An 18,954-nucleotide genomic window follows, 5' to 3' on the forward strand; every position below is an offset into this window, starting at 1 on the left:
GGCTTGTACCCTAGCGGAATCAAGTTCTTCTTGGGCTTGCTTCTGAGATTTCTCTAGTAACCGACTTCTAATTCAAGCAAGCATCTTGCTCATATTGTTCATTTGGTCTGTGACTCTCTTTTGAGTACTTTAATCCTTGTAGCTCCTAGGTTAAAGCAGTATTCATAGTGTAAGCGTGGTGCCTAGACTTGGTTATTTGTGGATGTACCCTATTTTCTAGATCAGTGGTAGCTCACAAGGGTGACTCTTATAGCCTCGTTGAATTCTCTATAGTCCACCTCCCGTTAGTAGGCCTAGCAGGACATTGTTGCTATAGGAAACATACTCTACCTGTGTTTTCTCTAGTAATATCCCTAGAATTGAACAATAGAAGACAAAGCTTACCGAAGTTAGAACTAGAAGACCTTAGTAGTCTCCTCTATGCTCCTATTATCTAGCCTTGATTGTGAAGTTGGGATAAGTTAGATTTGGTTTTCTCACACATGTTTCCTCGAGTTTGATATAAAACTAGGTTCTTCTGGTGAAGTGCTACATCAGTATAACATCAGTGCGCTTGTGGATTATTCTGTGTGCATTAATTTATAGCAACAAGTATTTCTGGCGCCGTGGCCAGAAAAATAGTTGCTGAGTTAACTTTGAACCTAGCTTATCCTTTATCATTAATCTTTTATTCTTTTATTTTTTCTTTTCATTTTACCATGGATCTAGAATCGACCCCTATCTACCAATATGGTGCACCCACGAGCACAAGCCTATAGCCAAAAGAGTCTTCAAAGCCTATCCTAACACCTAGCAATGAGCTGCACCCGTGTTTAATCAACATGGTTTAGAATCAACCCTTTTTGGGTGAAGATGATGAAACCCCTATTCCAACCTAAATGAGTTTGAGCAGACCAGTGCATACCGACGCATTGCGAGCATGTTAGATGAAACCTTATGATGGAAGCTTTTTCCTTTCTCTTTGACAGGAAAAGCTAAACGTTGGTACAATCTCACCATAGGGAGTAGACAAGGAGATTGGGAAGCCCTATGTTCTAGCTTTTGCTTACAATTCTTTCCCATCTCTAGGGTAGTTAGACTTTGTTCAGAGGTTCTATCTTTGAAACAAAAGAAAAAAAGAGTCTCTAGGCATGGCATGGGAACACTTTAATACTCTTGTTAATACTGGCCCTGACCTTGCCATTCAAGAACCTATTCTTCTTCAACACTTCTATATGGGTCTTGATAGGAAAACCTCGAAGCTTCTTAATATGGCCTTAGGAGGCTCATTCTTGCATGTCTCCACCAATGCAGAGAGAAGCATTCTTACAAAAATCTTAGAGAACATCCCCAAAGAAGTAGAAGAGAAGCCATTAGAGGAAGAATCCTAGATAACTGAACCCAAACCTTTACCAGTCCCATCACCAACTTCAGCTATCCCAAATCCTAAACCCCTAGAAAAGGAGCAAACTTCGATTTTGGACTTTATGCTTGAATTCAAGGATGAACTTTTGATGAATATGGAAATACATCGAATTACCATACCATGAGGAGACCCCAGAAGTCTAGGAAATCATTGCATGAAGAACCTTGAGACCCTTTTGAGGAAGTTTTCCTTAAAAAGACTATGAAAGAGCTAGTGTCTATTATAAGCAATGAATGGTTAGATGAATCAGAGCTTTCCTTTGATGCAATTCACATAAATTCACCTTCTATATCCATTTGTTGCCAAATTAATAAAGCTCATTTTGATGCTCTTTACAATCTAGTTGAGGGTGTTAATATCATGTCTGCATCTTTTGCTCATGATTTATTGAAACTCATGCCATTGACCCCAACAACAAAGTTGTTGAAAAGTCTTTTAGGAACATTCTCTAGAGTTTGGGAATTCTATATGTCCTCCCTATCTAGATAAAAGGAACCAAAGTTCATTTGAGCTTCTATATCTTTGATATTATGGAGTTTGACCTATTGATAGGACAACCAATTGAGAGACTTATCTAAGAAGGACAAATGGGGAAGTTGAATATATGGCTTGAGAAAAACTTTAGACTTTCTATACCTATTACTCATTCTCTAAATGCTAAGAGAGAGTCAATTCTCGAGGAGGACCTAATGGAAGAGGTTAAGGTTGCATCTCTTGATAAATTGATTGAACCCAACCTTGAAGATAATGCTAAGTTCTTCATCGAAGAAGAGGAGGAAAATCCTACGAAGTCTGAACCTCTTGATGAATTGCTAGAACCACCTAAGCCCATCATTGAACTTAAACCACTGCCTTCTGGTCTTAGATATGGTTTTCTCAATAATGATCAGGATTCTCCTGTGATCATAAGTGATAAACTCTCTCAGGAAGAATCTCTACGCTTGGTAACTGTCTTAGAAAAGCATTGTTCTGCCTTTGGCTACTTGCTCCAAGACCTCAAGGGTATCAGCCCTGCTCTTTGCACCCATTGCATCCCTACAGATCCTAACTCTATACCTTCTAGGGATCCTCAGCGTAGGCTTAATAATCCAATGAGAGAGGTTATTAAGAAAGAGGTTTTAAAACTCTTGCACATCAGGATCATCTATCCTATGCTGCATAGTGAGTGGGTTAGCCCTATTCAAGTTGTGCCTAAAAAAGAAGGCATGGCTATTGTTAAAAATGAAAAGAATGAATTAATCCCCCAAAGAACTGTCACTAGGTAACAGATGTGCATAGATTACAGAAAACTTAATAAGCCAACAAAGAAAGATCACTTTCCATTGCCCTTCATTGATGAAATGTTGGAGCGATTGGCGAATCACACTTTCTTCTGTTTCCTTGATGGGTATTCAGGTTATCATCAGATACCAATCCATCTAGATGACCAAAGGAAAATCACCTTTACATGTCCATATGGAACTTATGCTTACCGTAGAATGTCTTTCGGATTATGTAATGCTCTAGGTTTTTTGCAAAGATGCATGATGTCTATATTTTCTAATATGATTGAAGAAATCATGGAAGTTTTCATGGATGACTTTTTTGTTTATAGAAAACTTTTGATGATATTCTTAAAAATTTAGACCGGATTTTGCAAAGATGTGAAGAAAAGCACTTAGTCCTTAATTGGGAAAAATATCATTTCATGGTTAGAGAAGGAATAGTGCTTGGACACTTGGAATCTAAAAGAGGGTTTGAGGTAGATAGAGCTAAAATTGAAGTAATTGAATAGTTACCTCCTCCTATAAATATCAGAGGGATTCATAGTTTTCTTGGTCATGCAGGGTTTTACCACCGCTTTATTAAAGATTTTTCTCATATTGCCAGACCGCTTACAAATCTTTTGGCTAAGGATGTTCTCTTTGAATTTGATGATGCATGCTTGAAATCTTTTAACCTTCTTAAGAAAGCACTCATCTCTACACCAATCATTCAACCCCCTGATTGGTCGCTATCTTTTGAAATTATGTGTGATGCTAGTAATTATGCTGTGGGGGCAGTGTTTGGGACCAACAAAAGATAAAAAGCATCATGCAATTGCTTATGCTAGCAAAACTCTGACATGACCTCAACTTAATTATGCAACAACTGAAAAAGAACTCCTGACTATTGTTTTTGCTTTTGATAAGTTTAGATCTTACTTAGTAGGAGTTAAAGAGATTGTTTATACTGATCATGCTACTTTAAAATACTTACTCACTAAGAAAGATGCTAAACCAAGATTAATAAGATGGATTTTGTTACTCCAACAATTTGATTTAGAAATAAAAGATAAAAAGGGAGTAGAAAATTCTGTTGCCAATCACTTGTCTAGAATGCAGTTGGAGAATTCATAGGAACTCCCCATCAATGATTCGCTATAGGACAACATGCTCTTCAAGGTCACAAAATCCGACCCCTGGTACGCAAATATTGTTAACTTTATGGTTGCAGGTTATGTGCCACCAGGGGAGAATAAAAGGAAGCTTATCTACTAAAGTCGTCTCCACATATGGGATGAATCGTACCTCTTTAGAGTCTGCTCTAATGGCCTACTCAGAAGGTGTGTACCAGTGGAAGAAGGCATCAAGATTATCAAACAATGCCACTCATCACCATATGGAGGACATTATGGTGCATTTCGAACTCATTCAAAGATCTAGCAATGTGGATTCTTTTGGCCAACCATGTATGAAGACACGAAGGACTTCATTTGAAGGTGTGAAGCATGTTAGAGGCACAAGAATATCAATTCAAGAGATGCCATGCCACTCACCAACAACCTCCAGATTGAGCTCTTCGATGTCTAGGAAATTGATTACATGAGACCTTTTCCAAAGTCAAAGAACTATGAATACATCTTGGTTGTAGTTGACTATGTCTCCAAGTGGGTTGAAGCCATGCCATGCAAAGCTATTGATGTAAGGAACTCCAAGATGTTTGAAGAGACAATATTTCCATGATTCGGAGTTCCAAGGATGGTCATTAGTGATGGAGGCACTCACTTCACCAACAAGAATTTTCATAATTACTTGTCAAAGCATGGAATTCATCATAATGTTGCTACTCCATACCACCCTTAGACAAGTGGCCAAGCAGAAACATCGAATAAACAAATCAAGAACATTCTACAAAAGACAGTCAATGAGATGGGGACTGCATAGAAAGATTGGCTACCTGATGCACTATAGGCTTATAGAACGACCTATAAAACACCACTGGAATGACATCACCATATCAACTAGTCAACAAGAAGACCTATCATCTACTTGTTGAGCTAGAATTCAAGGCTCACTAGGCGATCAAGTGATGGAACTTGGACTTCGACGCCACAGGAACTAAGAGGAAGATGCAGCTCTCTGAACTTGATGAATGGCCTGAAAAAGCATATCATCATGCCAAGATTTACAAGGAGTTCATCCTAGGAGATAAGGTATTACTTTTTAATTCATGGGTTAAATTATTCGAGCATGGAAAACTTTGGAGCAAATGGGAAGGACCATTCAAGGCGATAAGCACTTCATCACATGGAGCGGTAACACTTCAAAATGACAACGGTACGTTATTCAAGGTAAACGGCCACCGTCTTAAGATCATTCTAAAACCTAAAAAACCACCTGAGGATTTGGATGAGGTAGACTTCCAAATTTTAACATAGATTTACACATCTACCACCCCCTTCTATTTCGTAATGCGAAAATATACTTTTTAGGATTGGATAAGCGATAGAAGTCGTAGCACAGAAGATGATCCTGAGACCCCAACATGTGGGGGTAGCCGGACCCACCTAGAGGCCACCCGACCCACTATCAGCCTCTCTCACACCCGATCAACTCTCTTGTATCTTCTAGATCCTTCCTTGTTAAAATCCCATAGTTTTTCGACGTATTCGGTTTTCCTCGTTACGAGACCCCATATGGATAGATCTTAACCCCTGCTGCAAGTTGTTCCCTCCTATATAAGAGAGCCTCTACCTCCTCCATCGCCATTCCATCAAAGCCTTCTCTCTCCAATAGTAGCAAAGCTCTCCCCCTCTCTACTTCTCATGGCCAACAAAGAGATCGTCCCCTATGGTTTTGATCCTAGCAAGAAGCCCAATGTGCTGGCATTGACCATCGCTCCTCCAGAAGTTACTCCGATTTGCTCAAGCCAATCCTACTTCACCCATGCCATCCATTGTCCGGTCCTTGTTCTGCCGCCGCCACGTGCACTTCTTGAAGACAAGCCACACCAACAAGAGCCATGTCTAGATGTCCAAAAGCTGATCAAGGTGACGAAGGAGATCAATCTCCTTCCTTTGAAGGGACATGAGGTGCTGACTGGACTGAAGACCAACAAATTTGGAGACGTTACATGTGCAAAATACAAGTCGGTCACCCCTTGTACCATCATCGATGGAGTTCACACTATGCTAGATCAGATCAAGGTTGTTCCCCCAAAGGAGAAGAAGAGGAAGGCACCATCACCACCTATCCCAGAGGCTAAGAAGCGTCCAAGGATGACTATTGCCCTCTTAGAAAAGAAGATTGAAGACCTCTCCGATGTTATTTATACCCTAGAGCAAAGGATCGACGAAGAACATGTCTATCATAAGAGTCTGCAACATAACCTAAATGCTTTAAATCATTTTGTTGCTAAGATGAAGAAGTGAGAATTAGGTAATCAATAATAAGGCATGAGTGGTTAGGTCAAGTGTTTAAAGATAGTATGTTTAGGATACTCGCTTAGCTCAGATCATTAGAAGTTCATCAAAAGTTTGTGTTTAGTTTGTGCTTGTGTAATAAAGTGCCTTATATTTTAATGGAGTCTTATTATTATCTGCTCTCTATTTCTTTTGGGTATGTGTTTTGTCTCCACATGTTGTGTACAAAGGTATACATGAAAACAAGTATGGGGGAAGCACACCGCGACAACATGATGGAATTCAATCACAAAAATCATGAAATTCAGAAAACAATGGACCAAGAACCATGCTCGCCAAAGTTGGGTCAAAATGGGCCTAAGAGTGGGCCACCCAGTCTCTTACATGGGCCGACCGACCCATCACAACACCACCTCACCTCACGCTTCGTCCATGGTCAGGTTCGAGCCCACTATTTTTATATGTTTCGCTTTCCATTTCGAACTGAGTTGAGAATCATTTGATAAAACAACTTTAAAACACGAGGAAGGATTATTTCAGTCATGACTTAAGGATAGACTCACATAATACTTTTCCTGGAAGTCTTGCCACTATTGGGAACTTATTATTTGGGACCCCATGTTACTTAAGTTGTTGTGGAATGAGATATAGTAGAATAATGAGAACTTGATTCTTGATGTCTTGTTATTGGAGAATGGTATTTCATAAAGTTAAAAGAATAGCTACACCTCTCCTTAGTGGTAAGCAATGTCCTACCAGAGCCAAATATAGACTAGAGAAACCTTCTACATATACTACTTGTCATTGTGTTGAGTTTGGTCAAACCTTGTGACCCTTGTTGAGAAACTTATCATGCTCTCAAGATCAAGATCATGTACACTCCGCATATATCTACTGCTCCTACATTGGGAGTACACAACAGCATGTTTTTCATCCACCCAAAAATGTTCTACTCCTATACTAGGAATAGACACAAAAATATGATTGTTAGGATAAATGCCCCAAGTTCTTATGAATGTCTCTCTTGAAAAGTTTCAATTGTAGAAAGAGAGGCATGGGTTATGCAAAAGTTATTCATAAAAAGAGTATTGAAAAAATGGACAAGTGTCCAAGATATTAAAAACAATGAGTACTTAGATGCCCGCCCAAAAAAAAGAAGAAGAGAAGACGAGAGATGAATAAGATAGCCCATGTTTTCTTGCAAAAGTTTTCCAAGCTTCAATCAAGAGAGATATGTTTCAAGGAGCATAGTAGAATTAGGTTAGCCACCATATACATATCCACACACATGCACATCTTGATCTAAGAGTATGATATCTTTTTCCTTGGATCCTTGTTTTGACTTTACAATATATGCAATGCAAGTATGTTTTCATATTCATCCCTACCTGAGGTCCACATAAGCTTTTAGAAGTAGGTGAAAAAAGCAAAGTCATCAATGCCTTGGTGAGGATCCAAAAATACCACATATATAGAGTGATTTGAGAGTACTACAAAAGGAGAAGGTAAGCTATGTTTTGTTTTAAAAAATCTTAAAATGTTTTCTCCAATTGACTTGATTGAAAGGAAGATGGTGATCTGTTTCAAGCTGTTCCGTTCTTCAACCACACAAAGTTTCATGGTAGACACTTTGAATTCTATAGTGCATGCATGACTATGAATAGTTTTATGTTGATGTCTTGTCCTAAAGTTATGTCTTAAGTAATCCATCCTTTTATTGAGGATGAGTAAAAGCCTAAGTATGTGGGAGCTTATTGATGGTAGTTAACATTCATCATAAACCATCAATATAACTTGTACAAATGGCTAAAATGGATCACCAATGTAGACTTAGGGGTTTAAACTAACAAATTCCATGAGTTTTGGTGAATCTGTGTTTCCAGCAGGATTTAATCAGAAAACCGCCATGGAGGACCTATTTGTCAAAGGAAATCTTGGAATTCCACCATGTAATTGATGTGGGAAGACTCTAGAAAACTCCAAAAGCTGAATCACCAAAGTGGAGCCCATGCCCCTAACATGTGGTGTCAGCCGACCCCACCTAGAGGCTGCCCAACCTATGGGCCCCCATGTTAGCCTCCCATTGCTATGTTGGTTCTCCACCTCCTTAAGGATTGCATGTCCACTGTTTACTCAAGTCATTTTGATCTAAGGGCTCAAGATTGATGCTCCAGGCTATATATACCTGCCTACACCCCACTCCAAGGTAGATGCCTCATTTGATCTTGAGAGCTGAGAAGCCAGAAACCCTAATTCATATATCCACTAGGATCAGGGCTAGGAATCAAGAGAAGATTTGTCCTCAATAGGATCTAGTCTTGTATTAGAGATAGTGAGATATAGTGAGAGAGAAGCATTTTGGAGGAGTCCTGGCCTATCGGTGCTCTCTCTATGGCTTGTACCCTGAAACAATCAAGTTCTTCTTGAGCTTGCTTCTGAGATTTCTCTGGTAATCGACTTCTAATTCAAGTAAGCATCTTGTTCATATTGTTCTTCAGGTTTGAGACTCTCTTTTGAGTACTTTAATCCTTGTAGCTCCTGGGTTAAAGTAGTATTCATAGTGTAAGCATGGTGCTTAGACTCGGTTAATTATGGATGTACCCAATTTTCTAGATCAGTGGTAGCTCGCGAGGGTGACTCTTATGGCCTTGTTAAATCCTCTATAGTTCACCTCCCGTTAGTAGGCCTAGCAGGACATTGTTGCTATAGGAAACATACTCTGCCTGTGTTTTCTCTAGTAATATCCCCAGAATTAAACAATAGAAGACAAAGCTTACTGAAGTTAGAACTAAAAGACCTTAGCAGTCTCCTCTATGCTCCTATTATTTAGCCATGATTGTGAAGTTGGTAGAAGTTAGATTTGGTTATTATCATACATGTTTCCTCAAGTTTGATATAAAACTGGGTACTCCCGGTGAAGTGCTACATTGGTATAACATCCGTGCACTTATGGATTATTCTGTGTGCTTTAATTTATACCAACACCATGTCGAGCTACAGATTCCAATAACGCTAAGAGGATGTTTTCTAAGACCATCTTTTCATGCTTTGGAGTTCCACACATGGTAATAAGCGATGGAGGTCCTCACTTCATTGATAGAAAGTTCTAATGCTTCTTATCCGATCATGGGGTCCATCGTAACATAGCGACACCTTATCATTCGTAAACAAGCAGACAAGCAAAAACATCAAACAAGCAAATCAAGAACTTTCTATAGAAGACCTTTAATGAGATGGGGACAACATGGAAGGATAAGTTACATGGAGCACAATGGCTTACGAATAGCTTACAAAGCACCTCTTGGAAAGTCACCATACCAACTTGTCTATGGGAAGACATGTCACCTACCTGTCAAGTTGGAATTCAAAGCTCATTGGGCCATAAAAAGGTGGAACATGGACATTGAAGCAGCTAGGAAGAAGAGAAAGATGCAACTCTCTTAGCTAGAGGAATGGTGAGAAAAGGCATATCATAATGCCAAACTCTACAAAGAGAGGACAAAGAGGTGGCATGACAAAAGATTGAAAAAGAAGAAATTTAAACCAGGCGACAAGGTGTTGCTTTTCAACTCTAGAGTGAAGTTGTTCGGACATGGGAAACTACAAAGCAAATGGGAAGGACCTTACAAGGTAATTAGCACATCATCTCATGGAGCAGTCACACTTCAAAATGATGAAGGTACGCTTTTTAAGGTAAATGGTCAGCGTTTAAAAGTTTTCCATGACACAATTGCCAGAAGAAGAATTGGATATAATTAACTTCATAAAATTTAAATAACATTTTCAATTTAGCTCTTCTTCTTCACTCTGTGAAAAAACCCTTAAAAACCATGTTTACCTACTAAAGTATTGCCAGGATCTCCCTAGTCTTTTGTTGGTGCTTGTCTCCACATGTTGTTTATGCAAGGTAATAGAATTTAAGTGTGGCGGAGGCAAACCTCCCAAGCAAAGCACGACATCGTTCAAGCAACCACACAACAACCAGTGTGGGGGACAAAGCATCTCCTGTGTATCCCGGTAAGTATCTCTTCCCTATTTGTTTTATTATTTTAAAGTTTACTTTTTATATATGTTAAAAAAACTGAAAACAAAATAAATAGTTATAGTTATTTATAGTAATAATGTGTAGAGTGTGACTAGTTTACTTTAAATTATTTTAAGAGCCAAATAAATAATAAAGACTCTGAGGACAATCTCTTAAAATGGAAATGTTGAATAGTTGCTCTGTTATAATTCCTTTCAAGTACCTAGTTATCAGCCTTGAATTCTCTCGAGTTTTGGATAAAATTGTTTTGATATAAGGATTTACTCTGAACTTGAAACCCGTGGGTAGCATATGCTTGATCTAAGTCTAGGTAATTGATGGATATGAAATGAGAAGGTCTGTGTTGCTGTTTATCTTATTTCAAGTGACACTAAAGTTCTGGAGATTTATCTTTTGAAAAACATAAAAATGCTACATGATGAGTTCTTGTACGACAAAGCATGAATTACCACCAGAGCCATACATGTTATTTAGGCTCAGAAAACTTCCACATATATGCCACTTGTAGTTGCATTGAGTTTTGTCAAGCTTTGTTGACCCTTATGAGAGATTTGTCATGCTCCTAAAATCAAGATCACGTACACACCACCCAAATATGCACTACTCCTACACTAGGGGTAGGCGCAAAAACATGCTTCCCATTTAGATCCCCCCAAAAATGTTTTACTCCTACACTGGGGGTGAACAACAGAAACATGCTTGTTAGGTTTTCCATCCATCAAATAAATACTCCAAGTTCTTGTTGATATCTCTCTCAAAGTTCTATTGCAAAAAAGAGACATGGGGCTATGCAGAAGAAATGAAAAAAAGAGAATTGAGAAAAAATAGACAAGTGTCTGAGATATTGAAAACAATGGGTACTCAAATGCCTGCCTAAAAAAAGAAGAGATGAATAAGATAGTCCTTGTTCTCTCATAAAAATATTTCCAAGTTTGAAGAGAAAGATATGTTTTCAAGTAGCAAAGTAGAATTAGGTTAGCCACCACATATACCCACCTCATATATCCACATACATACACATCTTGATTTGATTATATGACTCAACTCTCTTTTGATCTGTTGTTTGACTTTATAGTATATGCATTGCATGTATGCTCTAGCTTTCTCCCTACCTATGAACTCCAAATAAAGCCTTAGTGATAGGAAGAGAAAGGCATAACATCATTATTGCCTTAGTGAGGATCCATAAATACCACATATATTGAGAGACTTGAGAGTGTCATATTGAGAGCTTTCTCCCTAAGTTTTATTTTGAAAACTTATAAAAACTCTAGAACAATGGTGCAACAAAGAACTTGAGACATAGTGCTTGACTCGATCGTTCTATGTTTCAATTGTTCAAGACTCAAGTGAAGGCTAAGAAGCCCCATGGTTGAAGGTAATATGGGTAAGTTTGGAAGTTAGGTCAGTTTATTCTAATCTGGAGGAGAATTAATGATTGAACGCATATATACTTTTGAGGAGTGAAAGCATTGTAGCAACTCCTGATCCATTGCTGAGTTTAACTTTTGCTCAGGGACTAGCAAAGGTTAAGCTTGGGGGAGCTTGTTGATGGTCGTTAACACCAATTATAAACAATCAACATAAACTGCATATATACTTAATTCCATCACCAAACATAGTTATAGGGTTTGATTCTAACAAGTTCCATGAGTTTTGGTGCTCTCACTTATCTAGCAGGATATTTATTTTTCATAGAACAAAATTATCTCAAATGGTGAACTGGAGTACACCATTATGAAGAGCTCGTCGAGCTGATCGAAATGGATATATTATTTGCTATATTTGGAGCATGGAATAAAAAGATATAAATTTCACAAATAAAAGAAAAACTCCACATCATGAGCTGTGGGATTAATTGGGCCCAATTCAGAATTTGGCCCATAATGGCCATGTGCATTTCAATGAGATATGGTGCAAAGTTTAGTACCAATGAGGCTGACTAAGAGGAGGTGGGTGCCAAGCACCCCCATATATAGCAGCCCCTACCCCCTCCTTGTAGCCATCTTGAAACCCTAATTTATATCCTCATCTTAGGATCAGGGCATTGCATTCAAGAGAGATTAGTCCTCTAGTTATGATCTATTCTTTGTACACAAATAGAGAGAGTAAGGGAAGAGTTTGGAGGGAGTGCCGGCCTATCGGTGCTACCTCTATGGCTTATACTTTGGCAGATCTAGGCTTCTTCAAGTCTACATCTGAGATACCTCTGGTAATTGATTTTTGTTTAAAGTAAGTTTTGTGCTCTTTTGTTCATGGGTTCACAGTTCTTTTGAGTGCTCTAGTCCTTGTTAGGCCTCTGGATTAGAGTAGTAATCGTTAACATAAGCATGGAGCTTAGGCTATCGGCTACCTGTGTTTGCTCTCTGCTTCTTGGTTGTATGGTAGCAGCGGGAGGTGACAGCCCCGTCTATGCTTTGTAGTTCATGCCGAATTGAGCAGGTTCTTAAATTTGTAGGCCCGTAGTCATGTCGGTAGAGTTATCTATTTGCGGTACTTTACCGTCTAAGCGGCACCTCGAAGTGAACAATAGAATCATAAGCCTTGCTTTGTATAGGGTTATAACAATAGGATTCCTCTCTACTCATATCTTAAACCTTGATTGTTATCCCTGGATAAACTAGTTGTTCGATATAACACACACACACATTTCCCTATAGATACGATACTCGATAATACTCCGGGTGAAAATTACTTCGATACCCGTGCGCTTACGGATTATCTCTATATGTCTCCACAGGTGTCAACACCATGCAGCGAGGAGTTCATCTAAACAAGTCATGCCTCGATCTAATGCAGAACAGATGAGTCATAGCTATTGACTTTTACTGTGAATGCAAGAAAGTCCGCCCGCTGTGTATTTGATCTCATAGGACAATATAAAGTGTCATAGCAATCAGTCTGCCTCTCGACTGCTATGAGTGCTTGGATTGTAGTGAAATAAGTATAGAAAAGACCTATCACAATTGCACTAGGAATTCAAGTGTCAATCATGTCATGGTGGTCAAAAGCTCTTTTTCTCGATTTACTTCTTGTGTCTAGCTTTCCTGCCGCATTCGCTTCACTCTTGTTAGCCATACAAGGTATATATGAAAGGAGCATCCCCCCTTCCCTCATCCGATAGCACGCATTGCATCAATCGCCTACCTTTTGGCTCCCCCTTCCCTCACCCGTTTACATTTTCCCAACCGCGTTCCATGCTGGTTTTAGGATCTGGATTAAGGTAATGTGCTTCATATCAAACCATACTATTTGTATGAACTTATTATTGTGTTCTATGTTGGTTTGAGGATGTCGATTGACATTTATTCTAACCAAAAACATACTTATAGATGGCAACTAGTTACCATACTAGGGATGTGTACTCTACAACTATCGACCACAACTTTTCCCCGACCATGTCCCTTTAGTATATTAGATGAAATGATGTTTACCTATTTCTTGTAAACTGTATGCTCGCTTGATTGTTCGAGCAGCGTAAATTTGAATGGGACAGACATGTAACTCTTGTACAGCTATGAGTAGAACTTTTGCCTGATCGGCTGCACTACAAACAAGAGCTGCACTGTCTGTGGCTGTAAGCATGAATCCTGAAGTGACAGCTTCAAACACAGCCAAGGAGTGCAGACCATCAAAACCTATGAAACCATGTAATGTGGCCATCTCTAGCTAGCTGCTGCCCCTCAGCTACTGTGAGCCTACAACTGCTTGGATAGGACTACACTATATAGTTCACCAAATGATAGAAGGTTCGACCTAACTAAAATATTCATTACTTGAATGCTAGTAATGATGAACGTGGTGCGCTCATGTCAGAAGCCTATTCTATCCCTATCATCCATATGTGTACAAAGCCTAGCCTCACTCCCATTGTTTGACTCTTACTGTTGCCCCCGCTCGGCGGCCTCCCCTACCTCCTCCTCAATCAATGTATGTCGCGCCACTTCGCCTCTCCAGCCCTCTAGCTCACCGCCGTCCACACGTCATAGCTCGATCCATGTGGTAATCTTGTCATTGATGGCGCTCCCTACCAAGGTGTAAATTGTGATCATGGGCCACCTCGCTGTGATCTCAAAGTGGCTCATGGATGACCTCCGCAGCCTATGGGTGACCTACTCATCCATGCGCCGCATCTGCAGTGACCCCGCCATCGATCGGTGTCTAGCACTAGATCAGTCCATGTAATAGAACCATCCAATTTATAAGGGCACAAATACAATAACAATCACTAAAGCGATCAAACCGTCATACTTGAGCCCATATAAACCCGGTAGTCCGATGAAATCACGAAGGACCTCAAACAAACCAACATACAAACCAAGATCGTACATGATTCAACACAACCAGTCACATGTTACATCACAGTTCACAAATAGTTCACCAATATCTTACATACATCGGAGTTCACATAGTTATTACAAACCAAGTTCAAATAGTGGAAACTAAGTAGTTTAACATCAACATCACACTTAGTTCAAATACATGCTAGTACTAGTAAAAGCAGAATAGAGGAGATAACTCAAGAGTACCATGCCCCATGGTTTAGTCCTCATCCACGATAGGATGAAGGCAATTCTTATAGTACCCATGATATATCACGTCATCTGCAACAAGAGGGAATAAACCCTGAGTACGAAAATGTACTTAGCTAGACTTACCCATCATAAACCAGAAATAATATGACACCAAGGAGTATGCAAGGCTTTATTGGTGGAGTTAGCTTGACAACATTTGGCATAAAAGCTTAAGTAACATAACTTAGAAATTTAATATCTCTAGCATCAATTTGAATACCTATTCAATTAAGCATCTCTAGATTAGCACCTATACTAAAGCAATCACTTGATTAAACTAACAAGCATTAGTAACCATATCTAGCTATAATAATAATTTGAGCATCATCATAACCATCAAGTTTCCATTAAGTTACTCTACATTGCCGCTGCTCAGTCATGTTCTCACTATCTAGGAGAGATGACGATTCGAATCGATTCCTACCTAGCTGGGGAATTATTCCTAACACAAACCCATACTTCCCCCATCGGGGTCCCTCGGGTCACCTTTGGTACAACTCAGGAACCAACTTCGCAGGTTCGATCAGCGCCGCACCTTTAGAGATTCTACAAATCTGCTAGGAGGATCGAGACTCGAACCTGCCCTTGGACTCATGCCATTAGCTCTCTGCACATCCTTACTGCCTCCAGTGTGCGCACTTTCACTTTCTGAGGCCTAGCCTAAATTGAGCTACTTGGCTTCATGGTCGGAATGACTTATCTGGCCAACTAAGTGTTAGGTATGCATTCAACATGATATGAGGACGTACCGTGAATCAGTCCTTAACCGACACCGACGGGGATAAATAGGCACCAAGACCTCCATGCCTTGTGCTTCTCTATCACAATCCCGTCCAGTCTCCTTTTCATTCATCAACACAAGGTTATTCCCATGATAACAATTATAGCCAACTGTGATCAGATAATCTACCTATATCTTGCAGGTGAAAGGAAATCACCCGACTTCTACCGAACTAACCAAGGCTAAGCCTATATTCGATCTTGGACCTACAAATGATTCAAGATATATATATTTATCTGGATAAGGTAGTTCTATGCATCAAGTGGTTCCAATCAACACTTATAACATAATGCATCAAACATAAGGGACGCACGTGATATTTGTAAAAACATAGGAGGCTTATAATGCTCTGGGGCTTGCCTTTCAAGAACGAGGAAGGTTGGTAGTCAGGGCACTCAGGGAGATCTTCTATGTTGACTCCTCCTTCCACCTGAACTTCCTGCTCCTCCTCCTGATGCTCGGGTTCGAACTCGAGAAGCGTCACTCCTTCCGGGGAACCTATTGCATGCATATGCACAAATGAGTACCATGAATGCATAAGAGATGAGATGATATGATAAAATTGTGTATGCACGAGCATGGTTATCCGCAAGGTGTATGATAAGTTTAACGCTCGTTGACCAAGTAGATGTATAACTTTCTTCTAGTTGATTTTTACTGAGTACCAAGTTCTAGCAACCTAAGGTAAAGTTGTTCATCATCAGTAAGAGGCCTAGAACCTATAGCTAACAACTAATCTCAATTAGCCTAAGCATCTACACAAGCATCATATAAGACAAACAACTACAATTGATTTAGTCATTTCCTACTGTAAATAACAGCTATTATTTTGGTTATATCTGGAGTTATTCTCAACCAAATACTATGATCTTAGACTTTTTGGAAAGCTTATAAAACTTCCTACAACTTTCTTATAGTCATCTCAAGATGATTCAATGGTTATTAAGGTCAAACAAAGTGATTTCCTATATCTGTCCAGAAATTCTAGAGAACAAGCCTTTCTGTAGACCCACTTCTAACAGCTATAACTCTCAAATCAGTTAGCCTATTGCCATGAAAATTTTACACAATCAATATAAGTAAGTTATCTACAACTTTGTTATTGAAAATATTTAAAGAAAACATAATCTTACCCATGCAATTTACTTAACCACCAAAACTGTCCCAACAGTCACTAAAATTGGATTATAGAGCAATTAATATTTCACTGCATACAAGCAATCAAATTTGGGCACAACTAATGGTACCAGCAGTTCATAGGAATCATACCCACTCTAGAAAACATGATGGTCAAGCTCAAATAATATATCAAAAGTGCACCATAAATTCTGAGAAAATTACAGTAGCTTCCTTATGTCTCCAAAAGTCTACTGTACAACTTTCATGCCATTTCAATAAGCATAGCCATCTCTACAAAAATGACAAGTCATATAGGCTCATTTTATAAAAAAATAGTTTAGCCTAGTGAAAAAGTGTCAAACAACATATTTCATATTTTTCTTACATGCATCCTTGTACCATAACACTGTGTAAAAATGTGCATGATCATTAGTTATGTATTTTTACCTTATTTATTTTCACTAGAAACTAGCAATTATTAAAGATTAAATAGGAAGACCATATTCCAAGTATTCTTATAGTAGTTTTAGTATTTTTATTAGCTAGAGCATGTCAACATAAGATCAGCAAAATTGGAATCACATTTTTATCACTTACCTAGCTCAAGTTATGCATTTTACAAGATTGAAAACATTTAAAAAACATTTATCTAGCTCTATTTTATTCTCCCAGAAAAATACCAGAAACAGTGCTGTCGGGTTCATAAACCCGGGGTCCATCATGGACCGGCCACCCTACAAAGGTTCAGCCCAAGTAGACAAACGCACAACTCATGGGCCGGCCCAAATACCTAAATGACAGGCCAAAGGGGCGATCGAATCTCCGATCGAGAGGCCTGGCCGAGGAGGAACAGCGCCCACTTTTTGACTCTGGCTCGCCTCTCTGACTAGAGCACTTGCTTTGGTCTCCAGTCTGCCTTTGGATGGCCTCTCCGATCAAAAGGCCTGGCCAAAGCACTACTTCCGAATCTGACCCATGTCTCCGACCAGGGATGTGCCAAACCCCTGCTCACGGCTCTTCTCTGACTAGCGCAATCAGAACCGACTGAGACCAACCAACCAGGGATGCCCGTTCAAAAAGGACCAGGGAACAAACAGAGAAAGTAAGGTAGGGCGCACAAGTCAAACTGCAATACCAGGGACCATACCCTGTACACCTGTAGGAACAGTGCTCTATGAATTCCCTGGCACGATAGAGCCCAAGCAGTGTTGTAGGTGTCGACATTTTCCCCTACAATATTGTGGCGCCGTTAACTCCCATACGGTAAGGCTCCCCCCACATGCCTCTAGGCATCGATAGTGTTGTGGGCGCCGGTATTTACCATACCAGGTGAACATGGTGAAACTCCTCACATGCCTCTGGGCATCAATAGTATAGCAGGTACAAACATCTACCATACCCAAATGAGACGACGTAACCTCCCATGTGCATCTAACATCCAACAGTGTTGTGGGTGCCTACCATCATCCTTTACCCACCGGCGTGGGCAATAAGGCTTAGAAGCATACATACTCTCTCCTTCTCACTTGTAAGGCCATCCCCTTCATCTATAAAAGGGGATGCGCTCTCCCTCAACATTTAGATTCATTCAAGTCATTCTAGATTGATCAGATTGATCAAGTTCCCTAGTACACAACCACAGAACCGCCAGGTTCGAACCACAAGCACACGCTCGAACACTTAGCTCATAGCAGGGCTCCCATCACTCTCGGCCCTTCCGTCCAGACATCTTGTACCCCCCATCTTTCTCCTTATCGTTTGTAACCCCACTGCAAACTTTGAGCACCTGGGCTTAGGAATAAAGTCACTGACCAACTCAAACTGGATGTAGGGCACATTGCCTGAACCAGTATAAACCCTATGTCATTGAGTGCTAGGCCACCTCCGATCACAATGTATAGCAAAACTACAAATACTTACTTGTTGGTCACTTTATGCACCGACAATTGGCATCGTCCATGGGGAAGACGTTGTATGTTCAACACTTTTTGGTCATCAGATGGCCCACTTTTCCGCCACCTTCACCATGGTGGACTCAGGCAATATGACTCGCTTCGGCTCACTAGAGTTTCCCGCACTCCCACCTATTGGGATGTGGGTTCCACCCATCTTTGAGCCATCCTAGGCTTTCCTCTTTTGAATCCTGGACTTCATCGCCAACTGGCTTGGTGTACTACGCCTCTGCGAGGAGGCACTTGGTCCGGCGCCTGTCGGAGGGGCGCCCTCCATCGACTCTAGGACGCACGATGACTTCAACAACGAGGCATCTACGCTTCATTCTGAGCAAACTCTCTGCTCAAACCCCACTATGAGTAATGTACATGCTATTATTTACTTGCTATTATCTATCTTCCGCCGATTTCCTGG

This window comes from Miscanthus floridulus, chromosome 7, assembly GCF_019320115.1.
Source record: "Miscanthus floridulus cultivar M001 chromosome 7, ASM1932011v1, whole genome shotgun sequence".
Classification (NCBI taxonomy): domain Eukaryota; kingdom Viridiplantae; phylum Streptophyta; class Magnoliopsida; order Poales; family Poaceae; genus Miscanthus; species Miscanthus floridulus.